This window comes from Anolis carolinensis, chromosome 4 (genome assembly GCF_035594765.1).
Source record: "Anolis carolinensis isolate JA03-04 chromosome 4, rAnoCar3.1.pri, whole genome shotgun sequence".
NCBI lineage: Eukaryota > Metazoa > Chordata > Lepidosauria > Squamata > Dactyloidae > Anolis > Anolis carolinensis.
Window position 1 is genome coordinate 32956994 of NC_085844.1, and position 11553 is coordinate 32968546.

The following is an 11553-nucleotide window of genomic DNA, read 5'->3' on the forward strand; positions in this document are numbered from 1 at the left end:
GGGAGGAGGAGGAGGGCGGAGGGAGGCGGGGCGCGCGCCCAACGGTCGCCGGCTGGATGGAGGGGCGCCGGCTGACGCCAGCGGAAGACCCCAGGTGACAGACAAAATGGGTTCTGTCAGTCTGTTCTAACTCAGTGGCACCGCTGAGCTGCTGAACTTGCTGACCGAAAGGTTGGCGGTTCGAATCCAGGAAGCGGGGTGAGCTCCCGCTGTTAGCCCCAGCTTCTGCCAACCTAGCAGTTCGAAAACATGTTTCCCCTTGACATTAAGTCTAGTCGAGTCCAACTGGGTGGTGGTGCTCATCTCAGTTTCTAAGCCAAGGAGTTGGTGTTGTCCGTAGACACCTCTAAGGTCATGTAGCCGGCCGGCATGACTGCATGGAGCGCCATTACCTTCCCGCTGGAGTGATAATAACAACAACAACTAATAATAATAACAACACTGGGTGCCGTGCCAAAAGATCTCAGCCGACATTTGGAAACAATAGGCATTGACAAAATTACTATCTGTCAACTTCAAAAGGCCACCCTACTGGGATCTGCGCGCATCATCCGAAACTACATCACACAGTCCTAGACACATGGGAAGTGTTCGACTTGTGATTTTGTGAAATGAAATCCAGCATATCTATCTTGTTTGCTGTGTCATACAATAAAATAATAATACAGTAGAGTCTCACTTATCCAACATAAACAGGCCGGCAGAACGTTGGATAAGCGAATATGTTGGATAGTAAGGAGATTAAGGAGAAGCCTATTAAACATCAAATTAGGTTATGATTTTACAAATTAAGCACCAAAACATCATGCTTAACAACAAATTTGGCAGAAAAAGTAGTTCAATATGCAGTAATGCTACGTAGTAATTACTGTATTTAACGATTTAGGACCAAAATATCACGATGTATTGAAAACTTTGACTACAGAAATGCGTTGGATAATCCAGAACATTGGATAAGAGAATGGTGGATAAGTGTGACTCTATACAGATAATCCCCAGGTTACAGACAAGATAAGTTTGTTTTTCAGTTGAACTTTTATGAACGTTGGAACACTATATAGATCTTATTAGATAATAATAATAAATCTTTATATGCCGTTTTTCCCCACAATAGGGACCCAAAATGTCTTCCAACATGTTAAAATATAGTACTAAGTCAAACAACAGTCAAGATATAAAAATAAAACACTATAACAGTCGAGGAAAACAAACAATTAACAAATATACATTATATAGATATTAGATGGATGGATAGATACATACATATATATACAGGCAGTCCCTAGGTTACAGACAAGATAGGCTCTGTTGGTTTGTTCTTAAGCTGAATTTGTATGTAAGTACAAATGAACAGCTCCATTTTAAAGTATAACTCCAGCTATATATGTATATGTGTGTGTGCACGCGTGCGCACTTTGAATAGCATAGGGAAGGACTAACACCCCTGTGGTGTTTGTTTATATATATTTGGCAATATATATTTGATATGTTGTTGTTTATTCGTTCAGTCACTTCCAACTCTTTGTGACCTCGTGGAAAAGCCCATGCTAGAGCTCTCTGTCAGACAAATTTGGATTTTGGAGTCGGCTTTCTGTATCCATGGATTTAGCCCTTCACAATTTGAAAATATTCCAAGATAACCAAATTTGCTTTTCCAGATAAGAGATGCTCAACCTGTATTGAAATCGTTCCTGCTGGGATTCATACTTGCTGTGTTCTCGTTCCCTTTGTAATGTATTTGCCCTTTTTCTTTGGATGCTGAAATTTTCTTTCTAAATAATAATAATAATAATAAACAGAAGTTTCAAATTACTGCAATGCTAGAAATCTGAACCCGAAAGGAAGATTTTCTTAAAAGGCTGAAATCCTCCAAGAAGTATAAAGTACTTTAGTATAAAACTTTGTGTGCCACCAACATGAAATATTTGGAAAGCTCTGCCAAAGCAATGCCTTTATTTTGCCACTCCAGCAGCACCGCAAGGAAAGTCCTTTTAAGACAGAAAAAGAACATGCTAAAATAAATCCACCACAAAGATTTTTCTAGATTATTTCCTCATATCACTTTTTATCTCCTGCCCAATACTGAATCAAACACTTCAGAGATAAACCTTCAAATAAAGTTTTCTTTGAAATCTTTATTCAAAAGTCTATCTTGTTCAAGTTTGAATTAGAGATAACCGGGAAGAAGAGCAGAAACCTTGAAAGTTGCCAGCTATCTTAACACTTGAATACAAGACCTGCCAGGCACACCTTATTTATTATTATTTATTTATTTGCGACATTTATATACCGCCCTTCTCACCCCGAAGGGGACTCAGGGCGGTTTACAAGTATATAAACATACAATATATTATATTATACAACTATATCGCAATATTATTAGTAATATTGCATGTAATATAAATATACAATTATAATAGTGAATTATAATTATTACATTGTATTACATCATAATATTATTATTAATATTACATGTATATACAATGTATTATAATATTAGTATAGTATAATATTATTATATATCATTATGTCATTAAATTGATACAGGAGACATGGTGGAAAGATGTCTTCCCGGCCCCGCCTTCTTCATTCTGCTCCAGATATAAAACTAGCATAGCATGTTATTGCGGATAGGGGCCTCTAGCTCATGTAAAAAGACAAGATGGAACTGTCTTCATGGCTCCCTCTTAGCTCTGGCACCCGAGCGTCAGTTGGAGATGGTGGGAGGGGCCTCAGCTGATGTAAAAAGACAAGATGTCACCTTGTCACCATATTGTGTACTTGGGTGAGATGTATTGCAATTCTGTTTAATCTTTAAATACCAATTCTGATTTTACATTTATTTATTTATTTATGGCATTTCTACCTAGCCTTTCTCAACCCCGGAGGGGACCCAAGGTGACTTTACACACGCAACTATTTGATGCCTTAAAGCTGTACAATTAAACAATTTAAAATAGAATTATAAAATACATTAAAACATTTAAACAATTCATCTGTACATATGCATTATCAAATGCAATTTAATATAAATTGGTGTCCTCTTGGGGGGGGGACTAGTTTAAATAGTTACAGCAGTTTGCTATCCAGCTGTATTTATTAATCACTGCCAGTGTTTTGTGTGGGCTTTATTTCCCAATACAGGTGGAAGGTTTTGTTCCATATGGTTTTAGTTTGTGACAGTTTCCATATTGTTTGTTCCAGCATAACCCAGGAAAGAGCCCTGTGGCTTCTTAAAACATATAAATGTATTTGGTTGGATGTCAAAGAAGATATTGATTATAAGTTTTAAACATGCTTCTTTTCGGTACAGTATTCTCTTTGGACTAAACCATAACATTCAGATCTGTGAAAGATGAACAGATGATTTATATGCCATGTATATGAGAGGTGATAAGGATTAAATAGTTTTCTTTTGAAGCATACACACCTTCAATTAAAATTCTTTTTAAATTCATTTTTATTGAGAAATAAAATTATTTGAAAAAACAAAGACAATAAAAACCCTAGATTTTCATGATACATAACACTAAAGCTACCACAGCTAACAAAAATAAATATAAAACAAGCACACTAACATAAGGCATAACTATATACACAACTTCTAAAAATATTCTACAAATCCGCTCTCATTGGTTTTTACTCCATATCCTGCTCTTTTTAGGTAACACTGTATAACCACACTTCTGCTTTTAATAACATTGAAATTTGCCCTTACCGTTGCTGTGAAAAAATGATAAATAAGTCCCAACCTGCAATGAAAATTCAACTTTATCATCTCCCATTGCTGCTCTCTGAAAGTGGACCGTGTTCATAGTGCTACAACTGCCCTTCCCTCTGGGTCTCCTTATATGTTGTCTTCCTGGTACCCTGCTTCATATTTATAACTAAATGTTGCAACAATTAAAATAAAAGAAAGGCATATTCGAAATTGACTAATGTGTATTTAGAAATTATTTTTTGTGTGTTCTTTGGTGCTTAAGATGGATTTTCACTCCTACCGGTCAAGGACTCTGTGAAGCTCCCCCACCATTTCTTTGCCAACAGTGGAAAAAACTCAGGAGGATTAAAGTAGAAGGCTTCAGAATTCACTCAAGGTAGGAGAGCTGTAGAATAATAAAGCCTTGTTTGATTTAGCACCCCCTAAATCCCAATGGTGTGGGAGGAATCATAAGTGAGATGGTGCAGCTTCTGCCCAGAGTACAGCATAATTCAGCACTGTTATAAATAACAGATGAATGCATACATGTAGATTATTAAATCTACAGGGAACAACAAAATGAGGTAGGCAATTAATATCTTATAATAGAAGTGGTCAATTTTCTTGTGTTGGGGGACATATTGCCCTCTGAGGAACTTAATGGGATTATACCCTCCCACCACAAAAAAATGTTATATCACCTGTACAAAATATCCCAGTAATTTTAGTGGAAATATGCATCTTGTTTTCTAGGATGCACCTCATTTTCCATGAAAATGCACTCCCCAAAGCCCCCTATGATCCTAATTCTTTCAGATCTGATCTTAGTGGTCACTGTATTAAGGATGCATGTAACAGCACTTCTGCTTTAGAGGATGGAAACAGGATTTGAGATTATTTTAACAGAATAGAGAACTGGACCAAAATTATGCAAGATAAATTACCACGGATATAAACATAAAAGTTCTGTTTTTAGTTAGGAGAAATAAGTTGTGCAAATAAAGGATGGGTTACACACAACTTGACAGCAGTGCACGTATACAGGAACTCTAGTAAACCACAAGCTAGACGAGTAAAGAGTATAATGTCATCACTTAAAAGCAGGGCTGGTTCTACCATTAGACAGAGTGAAACCAATGTATCAGGTAGTAGATTTAGGGTATCATGAAAGCATGCTGTTTTTGAAATAATTAATTTTTGTGATTGTATATTTCCCATCTGAAAAGATGAAAAGTATTTGTGGTATCTTCTGGATCATGCGCAAAAGAACTTTCTGGCACATGTGCCAAAAGTGCTCTGCATATTTGCTCCAATGAATTTGGGGGAACCATTTGCTGCCCCTACTTCAGGCAGCCAAGTATCAGGAGGATCAGCCCAGTCTCTATCATTTAAAAATAATACCATTGTTCTGTTTTGATAAGACATTTTGTTAGGAATACTCTATCCAATTCTAAGGAAGGATATTGACAAACTAGGAGATGTCCAAGAGAACAACCATGAAGACGAGGGGCCTGGAGACTGGTTGCTGAAACATATCTTAGTAAACCTAGTTTACTTCAATGTTGTAATGAAATGCCTAGTTATAAAGTAGATTTTAAATATGTTTGTTGATGTTGGGACTTGACCTACCTTATAGGGCTGGTGTGTGAGCAGCCATTTTGTGGTTCTTATGGAGCAGAAGCACCAGGAGAGGAGCTATTTTGCATAGGAGCGACCTGATTGGTCATATGCAAATGAGTGGGTGCCAAGATTTGAAAGATGAGAGAACCAAGGATGACAGTTAAAGAAAAAAAGGAAAAACCAACTGAACATTCTATGGGAGTTGAAGTCAGTTAGTAAGTGAGAGAGTTAGCTGGAGGGTCAGGATAATTTGTTAGTCAGTAAGTAAGAGTCAGGGAGGACGTAAATGAAAGATAGTTGGAGAAGTAATCAGAAGAATAAGTTAAAGATAATCGAAAATCTGTTTTTACGTAGTAATATCGCATTCCTTTTTATGAAAAAGAAAAAGATTGAAGGAGAGCTGTATGGAAACGTTTCTTAACTACTAAGCATTTATACCTTTGTAACCATTATGCTTTTGCCACAAGAATGCTATAAATAAACTAAGTTTATTTATTATTTATTTACAGTATTTATATTCCACCCTTCTCACCCCGAAGAGGACTCAGGGCAGATCACATTATATACATATAGGCCAAACATTCAATGCCCATATACACATAGAACCGAGACAGAGACAGGTGCAGAGGCAATTTAACCTTCTCCTGAGGGGATGGCACTTCCTCATTCCAACGTCGTAAATTAGTTAAATTTGCCTCCCCATTTTATAAGTGGTACCTTATTTCCTACTTGATAGATGCAACTATCTTTCGGGTTGCTAGGTCAGCAACGAGCAGGGGCTTTTTTATTTTTTAATTGATGGGTGCTCACCCCACCACGGGCTGGCCTCGAACTCATGACCTCATGGTCAGTGATTTATTGCAGCAGGCTGCTCACCAGCCTGAGCCACAGCCCGGCCCCTCTGTTACTGTTTCTCTTTAAATAAAAACTCTTTCTCAGTATCCTGAATATAATTCAAGAAGTCACAAAAGGTGGAAGAAGGATTAAACAGTCATTTATTTCTTTGGTGGTATATTTGCGTAGGTGGATAGCCTGACCTCTTCCTGACTGTTTTATATTTTTGATAAGATAAATAAGTAAAGGGACTCTTATACTACGCAGCAAATTGGAAGTACGTCATATATTTAAATGTTGGTAGCGGAGGGATAACCAACAAAAGACTCCCTTGCCTGAAGGTCTCTGCAGTCATCACTAAGGAGCGGGTCTGCGTCCCAAATGTGCTCTGCATGGAACTGAATTTAAAACATTACAAAAACTTGACTTGATCCAGAATGAATCAACAAGAACTAATATATTATAGAAGCCTATTACCATTTGCATTGACTGACAGTTCGTTTTCAGGAACATTGCCCTTAATAACTTTAGTGACTTAAATCCAGGATACCTACCTCTTCCATTGTCTTTGTTCACTGCCCAAGATATGGCAGAGACACCTATCTGTATCATCTACAGTTTCTTTCATGACAAGTGTAGTTGCCACTGGATAGAGGGAGGGGGGGGGTATGCAAATTGTAGAGTACTTTATTAGTTAGTGATGACCGTTCACTTCCAGTTGTTTTTAACCTGATTATATTTGACTCATGCTGTTGTTTTATTGTTAGCTTGCTCAAGAAAAAGAATTTCAGATTATATTTGTTGACATAAGCAGGCATAATGTTGAACAATAACCAGGGATGACAAAGACTCAATCTGACCATATTAAAACTTGTTATGATATGCCATATTAAAGATATTGAGATTATTTTTCCAAAATGTGTCTGTGATAATTAAATAAGTCTCATTTTTCACATTTCAGAGCAGAAGCAACCAGTACACCTGACTTCCTTCTTGGCATTATCTGTTATTCCAAAAACAAAGTGTGCAGATTATACTGACTATCATAATAGGGCAGCAGGCTGAATCACTATAGCATGGTGAGAACTATAACTCATTTTATTTAAAAAATAAAGAATGATGTAATTAAATGGGATGGAATTAAAACTAATATTTAGAAAGCTATATTCCAGATTATAAAATGTAAAAAGTCATGGGAATATCAGAGCTTCCTGGTGAGAAATATTTCCATTCTACTACTCTCTGGGTACAGTTTATCCTTTTTTTCTAAAAAAATCTCCCAGTGTTTGATTTCCTGGCACATGTGCCAGAGGATTATTAGTTTCAATGTCTGATTGTTCCATTTCTAATGGTGTGAACGGAATGACAACATTTTAGTTTGCCATGCAAGTTCCTATCAGATATGCTGTGATCAGTAAATTCCTCTGGGTTTGTTCATCTTTATATCATGCTGAATATAACAGACAAAGGAGGAGTACTTGGTCATAAGATTTGGATAACATTTTAAATATATGAAGTATTTTGAAAGGGTTCCACTGTAAGCCTTTGATTTACTACTACTACTACTTTTACCTCAGGGCCACTAAACATTACAATATTCATTACAGGTGGGATGAGTCCTATAATTGGAATGTAACAATGGAGGGGTATAACCTATTTCAGAGAAAAAGACCAAACAGGAGAAGGGATGGAGTAGCATTACGTGTCAAAAATATTTACACCTGCAAAGAAATGCAAGACTTCAATCCCGGAAGCCAGGTTGAGAGCATCTGGATAAGAATTAAGGGAACACTTTATTTATTTATTTCCAGCATTTATATCCCACCCTTCTCACCTGGAGGGACTCAGGGCGGCTTACACAATTGGCAACAATTCAATGCCGACAACATAGTTAAAATCATAACAATATATAACATCCATTAACAATTAAATACAATCTATATATATAAAAGAGTGATGGCATCACAGCAATTCACAAAACAACAAAAGTACACGCCCCCCAACCTCAAAATTTGACAACACAACCCATCATCCACGCCTCAAGGTTGATACAACAAAAAGAAAAGAAAAATAAAGTCCTAATTAGAGGGAGAGCAATAATTTTTTTTATCCAATTGCTGCCAGTTTAGAGGGCTAATCTCTGCCCACTTGGTTGCCTAGCAACCAAGAGACAGCCAGCTTTCAGTTAGGGGACAGGCCGATTTAGGCCTCACTTAGACTTCTTCCACAGATTATCTAATTTTCACTGGATTATATGGCAGTGTAGACTCAAGGCCCTTCCACACAGCTATATAACCCATTTATAATCTTATATTATCTGCTTTGCACTGGATTATCTTGACTCCACACTACCATATAATCCACTTCAGTGTGCATTTTATACAGCTGTGAAGAAGGAGCCTCATATAATCCAGTTCTAAGCAGATAATTTAAGATTAGAAATATACAGTAGAGTCTCACTTATCCAACGTAAACAGGCCGGCAGGATAAGTGAATATGTTGGATAATAAGAAGGGATTCAGGAAAAGCCAATTAAACATCAAATTAGGTAATCGTTATACAAATTAAGCACCAAAACATCATATTATACAACAAATTTGACAGAAAAAGTAGTTCCATGCGCAGTAATGCTATGTAGTATTTACAGTAGAGTCTCACTTATCCAACACTTGCTTATCCAACGTTCTGGATTATCCAACGCATTTTTGTAGTCAATGCTTTCAATATATCATGATATTTTGGTGCTTAAATTCGTAAATACAGTAATTACAACATAACATTACTGCCTATTGGACTACTTTTTCTGCAAGGCCATTACATCCTAATCATTTTTCCTAATTGCAGCATTCATACTTGCCTCCAACAAACAAAAATAAACCAATCAGAAATATTGTATATTCACAACCTTTAGGAAATAATATCCCCTGATGGCGCAGCGTGTTAAAGTGCTGAGCTGCTGAACTTCTGGACCGAAAGGCCACAGGTTTGAATTGGGGGAGCGGAGAGAGCCCCCACTGTTAGCCCCAGCTTCTGCCAACCCAGAAGTTTGAAAACATGCAAATGTGAGTGCATCAATAGGTACTGCTCCGGCGGGAAGGTAACGCCGCTCCATGTAGTCATCCCACATGACCTTGGAGGAGTCTGCGGACAACGCCGGCTCTTCGGCTTAGAAATGGAGATGAGCACCAACCTCCAGAGTCAGACACGACTGGACTTAATGTCTGGGGAAAACCTTTACCCTTGACCTTAACTACCACCAATTCCTCAATACTTTATTTCTCATACCACCATACTTCGCCACAGCAACGCGTGGCCGGGCACAGCTAGTATAAAATATAAGACATATGGTTAAATCCGTTCATCCAAGATCCTCATGCTTTATCCATAAATCAGTCCAGGTCGTCTGAAAAAGATGTAGTTTTGGGGTCTACTACAGACCTCCAAAACAGATGGAAGAACTGGATGAAGCCTTCCTTGACCAGATGACCAAACATGCAGAAAGATGAGATATAGTAGGATTTCAACTACTCTGATATTTGTTGGGGGGACAGGGATGACTTTGCAAGAGTACAAAGTCCAACAAATTCCTCACTTGCCTTGCAGACAATTGCAGAAGGTAGAAGAGGCAACAAGGGGATCAGCTATTCTGGATCTGATCCTAACCAACAGAGAGGATCTGGTCAATGGAGTGGAAATGGTGGGATCCTTAGGTGGGAGTGACCAAGTGCTCCTGAAGTTTTTGATACAAAGGAAGGGTGAAACTAAGAGAAGTCAAACATGCATTCTAGACTTTAGGAGAGGTGACTTGAGGAAATTTAAAGAAACATTGAGTGTGATTCCATGGGCAAGAATACTAAAAGAGAAAGTAGTTAATGATTGATGGGAATTTCTTAAAAGTGATCTCACAATTGCAAGGCACAATTGCAAACAGTGCCAGCAATGAGGAAAAAATAGGAGAAATGTAAAATAACCAGAATGGATGCCCAAATAACTTTTAACTGAGGTGAGATTTAAGAAAGAATGCACAAGAAATGGAAAAAGGGGGAAATCATCAAAGAGGAATTAAAAGAAATAACCATATGTAGGAAAAAGATTATAGAGGCTAAGCTGCAAAATGAACTCAGACTCTTTTCTCTCTTTTCTGCTTTGGTTTGACCTTACCTGGAATACTGTGTCCAATTCTGGGCACCAGAGTTTAAAAGAGATATTGACAAGCTGGAAGGTGTTCAGAGGAGGGTGACTAAAATGATCAAAGGTCTAGACACTGTGCCCTATGAGGAGTGTCTTAAAGAACTGGGTATGTGAGAATGTTTAGAGGAGCCATGATAGCCATGTATAAATACATGAAAGGGTGTCATAAGGAACAGGGAGCAGGCTTGTTTTCTGCTGCCCTGGGAACTAGGGGCCCTTCCAGGCAGGTCCTATATCCCAGGATCTGGTACCAAGTTTTCTGCATTAAACTGGATTATGTGAGTCCCCACTTCCAGGTAATCTGGGATAAACAGAAAACCTGGGATAAAATTCTGAGTTATAGTGCCTGTCTAGAAGGATCCACAGACTTGGAGCAATGGGTTCAAATTACAGGAGAGGAGATTCCACCTGAGCATTAGGAAGAACGTCCTGACTGTAAGAGCTGTTCAGCAGTGGAACTCTCTGTCTCTGAGTGTGGCGGAAACTCCTTCCTTGGAAACTTAAACAGAGGCTGGATGGTGCTTTGGTCGTGCTTTTCCTGCATGGCAGGAGGTTGGACTCGATGGCCCATGTGGCCTCTTTCAACTCTATGATTCTATTCTTTGTAATCCTATACATACTTTTGGAAGAGTAGGTCCAACAACATAAGATGTGTGAATCTACACTTTAGCATATTGAGGAGAATGAGGTTTTCCTGGTTAGAGCAAAATAGACTGTACTGGATGAAAACACAAAGGATTTCTCTGAGAAGAAGCTCAATTTCCAAACGCAATATTTAGAGAAATGTGATACATAGAAGTAAAAAGACCAGGAAGGAAGAGAGGAAAAATGAAGGAGAACTGATGCTGCAGATAGTGCCACAAGGAACAATTTGGCTTGTTGGACTATGGTTTGCAGTTTCATGAAGATGGACTTCTATCAAGTGATTGATTGTATTTCAAAGCAATTGGCAGGAATTTCTACTTGCACCCTTGATCACAAGAACTTTAAACTGGGTTATGTGGGAGAAGACAGTATTCCTGAGGGCAGAAGTCCATCAAGTGCTGTAGATGATCGCCTATAACTGGATGAATAGTACATGAATCCAGCAGCAGAAAGGGTGCTTTGATTGTGTATTCCTGCATGATGGTTCTTGCAGTCTCTTCCAACTCTACGATTCTAAAATTATCTGTAACTGTATAGTTTCACAATACAGATTTAGAACAAAT

At 38.1% G+C, this 11553-nt stretch overlaps 1 long non-coding RNA gene across 1 annotated transcript; it reads left to right on the forward strand.

Annotated features, from left to right (window-relative positions):
• The first annotated feature begins 33 nt into the window (after positions 1-33).
• Positions 34-8088, forward strand: LOC134298829 (uncharacterized). The gene is made up of 3 exons (XR_010005920.1): positions 34-94; positions 3984-4097; positions 7116-8088. It is a non-coding gene; the product is annotated as an uncharacterized LOC134298829 (long non-coding RNA).
• The last annotated feature ends 3465 nt before the right edge of the window (positions 8089-11553 follow it).